Genomic DNA, 8,391 nt, shown 5'->3' on the forward strand with positions numbered 1-8,391 from the left:
AAGGAATGAGCATAATGCCCAGCAAGGAAAATCTACCACATAGTTCATATACATAAATTTCATAAGCAACATAAAAACATAACATAACATAGCATAACATTACACTTATATCATACACATACTATAATGGCCATCATTACTTGGGGTCCCATAGACTAAACAAGTCATATGCCCATTAGATTAGTGGGGTCCTACTAGCTAAGTAGGTCATATGCCCATAATCTATTTGGGGTCTTGTTAGTCATATGGGTCATATGCCCAAGTCTACATACATACATATCATAACACTTATCATAACATAAGAAACATAAGAAACATAAGATAACATATAAAACATATAAACATATGAATTTCTATCCTATTTTCCTTACCAAAATTACCGGGATAAGAGGACAGAGGTGGGACTTTGGAACACTCCTAAGAACCATTTGAAAAAGAGTGAGTATAGAGAAGAAGATAAATGAAAGGAAATGGAAGGACTAAACCATTGAGAAAAATACTTACCAAAATCTTATGTGCAAGATCTTAGATTTCTTAACCAAAATAAGAATAAGGTTAGAATAAGTAGAAGACTATGAGAACTTTTAAAGAAAAGGTACAGAAACGAACTAGAGTTTGGGTTACCTTGAAGACTTGTAAGATCAATCTAAACCTCGAACCGAAATACTATAAAACCTTACTTTCCCAAGTGTTTGATAAGCTTATGATGATCAAGCTTATGATTTCCCCACCCAAGTGTTTACACTCTCACACTCACCTAGCAACTTGCAGCCTCTGAACTTAGAGCAAAAGATGAATAATGGATGGGTACTAGGTCCTATTTATAGAGTTTAGGAATGAAAGGATCTTAATTTAACTTGAATAAAAATAATGGCTTTTTAGGTGAAAATAATTTGAATAATCGTTCAGCAGAGGCTGAAGACTCGTTCAAAAAGGTGCTGGACTTATCAAAAGGTTGAATGGAAAACGAATTCAAAAGCATTCAAAATATGCTGAAGGAGGCGATATATCGCCCCCTATAGGCGATATATCTCCTGGACCAATATGCCCGAGGCAAACGTGCATCGTTTCGTGTTTTCCGTATCTACGTGCTGCGATATATCGCCCCCTATAGCTACGATATATCGGCATTCGCTGATTATTTAAACACGAAATTACACATTTTTAGCTTAATTCAAATTGAGTAAACAACCTTGACTAAGCCCTTAAACGTATTCAAAGCTGCTGACTGACCTTAGAGCATTCAAACTTTACCCTTATTAAATTTAATCCTCAAAATACTTAATCTTTAATCACCCATAAATAACATGTGCTTAAAATCCTATTGGTTCTTATCTAAACCTTATAGTATAATAAATATTATCCTCAATATCAGCCATATTAATCAAACCTTAGGTTAACATTAATATTCTTAAACTATAGGTTAAACTTAGAAAGTCTACAAGTACTACTATGAGTGTCCAAATAATTCCCGGTCTGAACCAAAAATCTACAGTCATAAAGATAATACTATAATTACTATAATACTACTATCTAACTAGCTAAGTAAAGTTCTTGGACTCTACAACTATGAACCAGCTCATTGCTTTGCGCATGCACATACCACTCCAGTCTCAGCTTGTTGCCCCATTGATGGTGCATAACTAGTCGTTATTAGGCTCCACTTATTATTTGTACGAGTCACCGATGTCGCGTGGAAAGTGTGAAGGACAGAAGGAGATGCTTTAGGGCTTAGAATTTTTATTTACATGTTTTAGATTTTAAGAATTATTGTATTAGATTAAATTAAAACTATAAAAAATCTTATTTGAATCAATTCTTTTTTTTTTGTTTTACAATTTTTAAGTTAAAATTTTGACGATTTTATTTAATTTTACATTAATTTTAAATATATTTAATAAATTAAAAATAATTTGAAATAATCGATTGGGGTCACGTGACTGCTATATAGGTCTTTGGTTGGACTTAGGGCTAGTTTGGTATAACTGTGCTGTGGGGAAAAATAGTTGTAGCTGTGTAGTAGGGAAAAACAACTGTAACTGTGTTGTGGGAAAAATCTGCTGAGTGTTTAGTAAATTACAAATTTTAAAGTGTTGTGAGTTGGAAAATTTTTATTGTGTGTTGGTAAACTATATATATATATAATTAAAGTATTGTTAAGTATAAAAAACTAGAATAGATGTTATATTTATTTTATTAAAACAAGTTCACACATGTTAAACATACACAATAGATTTCAATATTGGATTTCTTTAAACATGTTAAAATTATAATTATTTTTTCTTTCTAAAACAAGAATGATGTGACATACAAAAATAATATTATAGGGTATAATAAATTTTATGTTGAGGTAGTTTGCTAATTTACAATTACTGAAATAAAATAAATATTTAAAAATATCTAATAAATATAAATCATAAATATATTTTTTCGAAAATATAAGAAATATTTAATATTTAAATATTATTTATTTATTATCATATTAATTTATTTTAAATATTTTCGAAAAAATATATTTATGATTTATATTTATTAGATATTTTTAAATATTTATTTTATTTCAGTAATTGTAAATTAGCAAACTACCTCAACATAAAATTTATTATACCCTATAATATTATTTTTGTATGTCACAGCATTCTTGTTTTAGAAAGAAAAAATAATTATAATTTTAACATGTTTAAAGAAATCCAATATTGAAATCTATTGTGTATGTTTAACATGTGTGAACTTGTTTTAATAAAATAAATATAACATCTATTTTAGTTTTTTATACTTAACAATACTTTAATTATATATATATAGTTTACCAACACACAATAAAAATTTTCCAACTCACAACACTTTAAAATTTGTAATTTACTAAACACTCAGCAGATTTTTCCCACAACACAATTACAGTTGTTTTTCCCCACTACACAGCTACAACTATTTTTCCCCACAGCACAGTTATACCAAACTAGCCCTAAGTCCAACCAAAGACCTATATAGCAATCACGTGACCCCAATCGATTATTTCAAATTATTTTTAATTTATTAAATATATTTAAAATTAATGCAAAATTAAATAAAATCGTTAAAATTTTAACTTAAAAATTGTAAAACAAAAAAAAAAGAATTGATTCAAATAAGATTTTTTATATTTTTAATTTAATCTAATACAATAATTCTTAAAATCTAAAACATGTAAATAAAAATTCTAAGCCCTAAAGCATCTCCTTCTGTCCTTCACACTTTCCACGCGACATCGGTGACTCGTACAAATAATAAGTGGAGCCTAATAACGACTAGTTATGCACCATCAATGGGGCAACAAGCTGAGACTGGAGTGGTATGTGCATGCGCAAAGCAATGAGCTGGTTCATAGTTGTAGAGTCCAAGAACTTTACTTAGCTAGTTAGATAGTAGTATTATAGTAATTATAGTATTATCTTTATGACTGTAGATTTTTTGTTCAGACCGGGAATTATTTGGACACTCATAGTAGTACTTGTAGACTTTCTAAGTTTAACCTATAGTTTAAGAATATTAATGTTAACCTAAGGTTTGATTAATATGGCTGATATTGAGGATAATATTTATTATACTATAAGGTTTAGATAAGAACCAATAGGATTTTAAGCACATGTTATTTATGGGTGATTAAGGATTAAGTATTTTGAGGATTAAATTTAATAAGGGTAAAGTTTGAATGCTCTAAGGTCAGTCAGCAGCTTTGAATACGTTTAAGGGCTTAGTCAAGGCTGTTTACTCAATTTGAATTAAGCTAAAAATGTGTAATTTCGTGTTTAAATAATCAGCGAATGCCGATATATCGCAGCTATAGGGGGCGATATATCGCAGCACGTAGATACGGAAAACACGAAACGATGCACGTTTGCCTCGGGCATATTGGTCCAGGAGATATATCGCCTATAGGGGGCGATATATCGCCTCCTTCAGCATATTTTGAATGCTTTTGAATTCGTTTTCCATTCAAACTTTTGATAAGTCCAGCACCTTTTTGAACGAGTCTTCAGCCTCTGCTGAACGATTATTCAAATTATTTTCACCTAAAAAGCCATTATTTTTATTCAAGTTAAATTAAGATCCTTTCATTCCTAAACTCTATAAATAGGACCTAGTACCCATCCATTATTCATCTTTTGCTCTAAGTTCAGAGGCTGCAAGTTGCTAGGTGAGTGTGAGAGTGTAAACACTTGGGTGGGGAAATCATAAGCTTGATCATCATAAGCTTATCAAACACTTGGGAAAGTAAGGTTTTATAGTATTTCGGTTCGAGGTTTAGATTGATCTTACAAGTCTTCAAGGTAACCCAAACTCTAGTTCGTTTATGTACCTTTTCTTTAAAAGTTCTCATAGTCTTCTACTTATTCTAACCTTATTTTTATTTTGGTTAAGAAATCTAAGATCTTGCACATAAGATTTTGGTAAGTATTTTTCTCAATGGTTTAGTCCTTCCATTTCCTTTCATTTCTCTTCTTCTCTATACTCACTCTTTTTCAAATGGTTCTTAGGAGTGTTCCAAAGTCCCACCTCTGTCCTCTTATCCCGGTAATTTTGGTAAGGAAAATAGGATAGAAAATCATATGTTTATATGTTTTATATGTTATCTTATGTTTCTTATGTTATGATAAGTGTTATGATATGTATGTATGTAGGCTTGGGCATATGACCCATATGACTAACAAGACCCCAAATAGATTATGGGCATATGACCTACTTAGCTAGTAGGACCCCACTAATCTAATGGGCATATGACTTGTTTAGTCTATGGGACCCCAAGTAATGATGGCCATTATAGTATGTGTATGATATAAGTGTAATGTTATGCTATGTTATGTTATGTTTTTATGTTGCTTATGAAATTTATGTATATGAACTATGTGGTAGATTTTCCTTGCTGGGCATTAGGCTCATTCCTTTTTGTTTTTATGTGCAGGAAAATAGCTATAGTGGCGGTAAGGTTCGTGGATGCTTGGGGATTGTGTATCGGTGATGAATGGATTCAAGGAGTCGAGAGTTCGATTTTCGAGGATGAAGTCTTGTTTTTATGGTTTTACATGTATTTTTCCGCACTTGCTATGTAACTCATTTTTATTTTAAATTATGTTTTGTTTTTAAAACAATGGGATCCCATATCCTACTTGATATTTTATGTAAGTAACTCTTATTTTTTACAAGTTTCCTAATAAAGTTATGGTATTTTCACAAATGTAAGTTTTATTAAGGATCAGTATGTATAGTTTCGTTAATGGTCCAAAAGTCTAGAGTAGTTGGGTCATTACAATAGTGGTACGTGCATACATGAAGACGGGGAGAAGTAAGGCGATAGGATGTTGTTGACGCCGTTTTTCGTCAACAGTGAATATAGAGCACGTAAACAATAATTAGTTATAGCCAGAAAAAATATAATAACACAAACAGGATTTTTTACGTGGTTCAGCAGTTAACTCTGCCTAGTCCACGAGTCTTTGTTATTAGTGTTGGAAAAAGCTTATACAGGATCTTTATTTATTTTCATGTATATATAATATTAAACAAACTAATACGAGATAGCCTAAAACATGTTTCTAAAATTGAATTCAAAGAGAAACAAAAATAGAATACTTACAGTATACGCAGCGGAATTAAGAGTCCTTCCTTCAGTTTCTCTAACTCTTGTATCCTCTCTGTCGCAGAGTATTATCAAGAAACTGAACCGATCTTCTATTTTCTTCACGATCTTCCAATGTATCCTTAGAACCACCTAGACTAGTGTGGGCAATTCTCAACACATGAGATAGATATAGAGAGAAGAAGAGAAAATAACAAAGTGGCTTAGAAAAGGACTTGTGTTTAGAGAGAATATAAAACTATCAGAAAATCTGACTTATGACTTATCTGTCGTCTCCGAAATCTTCTCTCTAAGCACTCCTTTTATAGACTCAATTAGGCCATTTAATTTAATTAAAAAATCAATAAAATAACAACCATTTTGAAGCCCTAGGTCGAAATTATCATGGGCTATAGGCCCGTGAAATTTCCCATTTGATTATAAGCCCATTGGACTTAAAATCAAGGTCTGTATTATTTTCTATTGATTTAATTAATTAAATAATTATTTAAATCCTTTATCAAATTAATTATTTATAATTTGAACCTTGATTTAAATTTATTTATTAATTTAGATACCAATTTATCTTAATTAATAAATCTGCCACAATTTCTCTTTTCTTCTCAAAATTACACAACTCTGTGAAACTATCCAAAATTGACATGGTCAACTTTGATAATTCTAATTGATAAGTAAATCAATTAATTGAGACTATCTAGATGATTTTATCCAAGGTACAATGGGGACCATGGGCCTATGAAATCAAGCTCCAATAAGTTATCATAAATCTAACAAATAAATTTACTAACTTATTAATTCCTCGTGACTCCACTATAGACTCGGAATTGCACTCTTGAATTCATAGAACGCTCTATAACAAATATAGATACTCTATTAATTATCCATTGCTACAACCATAATTATCACTCAATCCTCTAAAGGCGAGCCTCAAGAAGAGGCTAGATGAGGCAAAGGGGGTCTGGCCAGAACAGCTCCCCCAGATCCTTTGGGCGTACCGGACCTCGCATCGGACTCCTACGGGTCACACTCCTTTCTCCCTAACCTTTGGGAGTGAAGCAGTCCTCCCCGTGGAAATTAAAGTTTTGTCGCATAGAGTCCAGTCCTACGACCAAGATAGGAACCACGAGCTCCTATGCCATTCCCTAGACCTCATCGATGAAAGGCGAGAGGATTCGCAACTCCAGCTCGCCCATTACCAGCAAAAGATCACTCGCTACTTCAACACTAAAGTCAAAAAACGTACCTTTAGCGTTGGCGACTTGGTCCTAAGGAGAGTTTTCCTGGCCGGAAAAGATCCCAAGGATGGAGTCTTAGGACCGAACTGGGAAGGACCATACCAGGTCATTGAAGTCATCAAGGAAGGAACCGTTAAGTTAGCTCGACTTGATGGAGGGGCAGTCCCACGGACTTGGAACGCCTTCCACTTGAAGAAATATTATCAATGATCCACTTGTAAGGCATGGAAGGCCACTTTTTATGTATTAATAAAAATCAAGTTTTTCCTTTTATTTGCAAGTGTAATCTTAAAGTAACCACGAAAGACCCTTTCCCAGTTACTTGGGGGGCATATGGTACCTGGATATAACCAGGTCTCCTTAACGACTTAGGTGTTGATTCTTATCTATGTATAAGGGTTAACGCGAACTAAGTCCTATCCTGGTTTTAACCGGGTCATAAAACTTAGAAATTAACTTAAATTTATTGATCGTGGTTCTTCTTAAAGAGCTCGAGATATGGATAAAAGTTGACACGAACTAAGTTTTCAAAATAAGCTCCTGGTTTTAACCGGGTCATAAAACTTAGAAGTTAACTTAAATTTATTGATCGTGGTTCTTCTTAAAGAGCTCGAGATATGGATAAAAGTTGACACGAACTAAGTTTTCAAAATAAGCTCCTGGTTTTAACCGGGTCATAAAACTTAGAAGTTAACTTAAATTTATTGATCGTGGTTCTTCTTAAAGAGCTCGAGATATGGATAAAAGTTGACACGAACTAAGTTTTCAAAATAAGCTCCTGGTTTTAACCGGGTCATAAAACTTAGAAGTTAACTTAAATTTATTGATCGTGGTTCTTCTTAAAGAGCTCGAGATATGGATAAAAGTTGACACGAACTAAGTTTTCAAAATAAGCTCCTGGTTATAACCGGGTCATAAAACTTAGAAGTTAACTTAAATTTATTGATCGTGGTTCTTCTTAAAGAGCTCGAGATATGGATAAAAGTTGACACGAACTAAGTTTATCAAAAAACAAAGTGTATTATAGCCAAAAGCATGAAGAAATACTCAAGTTAAAATTGCAAGGCAAATTGTCTCGAGGAAAAAATACCTCGTGCAAAGAATTACATAAAATACTTCAAAATAAAGAGAAGGAAAAACGCCCTAAGCCCCGTCAGTCGGCCCCTTGGAGGTCGCGGTCTCATCCTGCTCCGCCGCACCAGAGGCTTCCCCAGTCTATGAAGGCGGCACCTCTTTGTCAAAGCGGGCTTGGAACTTCACCAACAAGCGCGCCCAGAGACTCGACAGCATGAAGGAGAAGTCAGCCTCCGGGTTGTGGGCCCAGCAACAATAGAACAGTTCCTGCATGGACTGTTCCGAGGTGGCCCGTTCAGCTTCAAGGGCGGCCTGGGCCTCAGTCTTCGCTACCTCGAGGTCTGTTCGCGAGGTGGCAAGGGATATCTCAAGCTCTTTGACCTTTGAGCGGGTCCTCTCTAACTCGGCCTTCGAGGTCGCCAGCGCATCTTTCGCCACCTGAGCCTCCTGAAGAGCGGCCTGGTG

Source organism: Humulus lupulus, chromosome 2 (genome assembly GCF_963169125.1).
Source record: "Humulus lupulus chromosome 2, drHumLupu1.1, whole genome shotgun sequence".
NCBI lineage: Eukaryota > Viridiplantae > Streptophyta > Magnoliopsida > Rosales > Cannabaceae > Humulus > Humulus lupulus.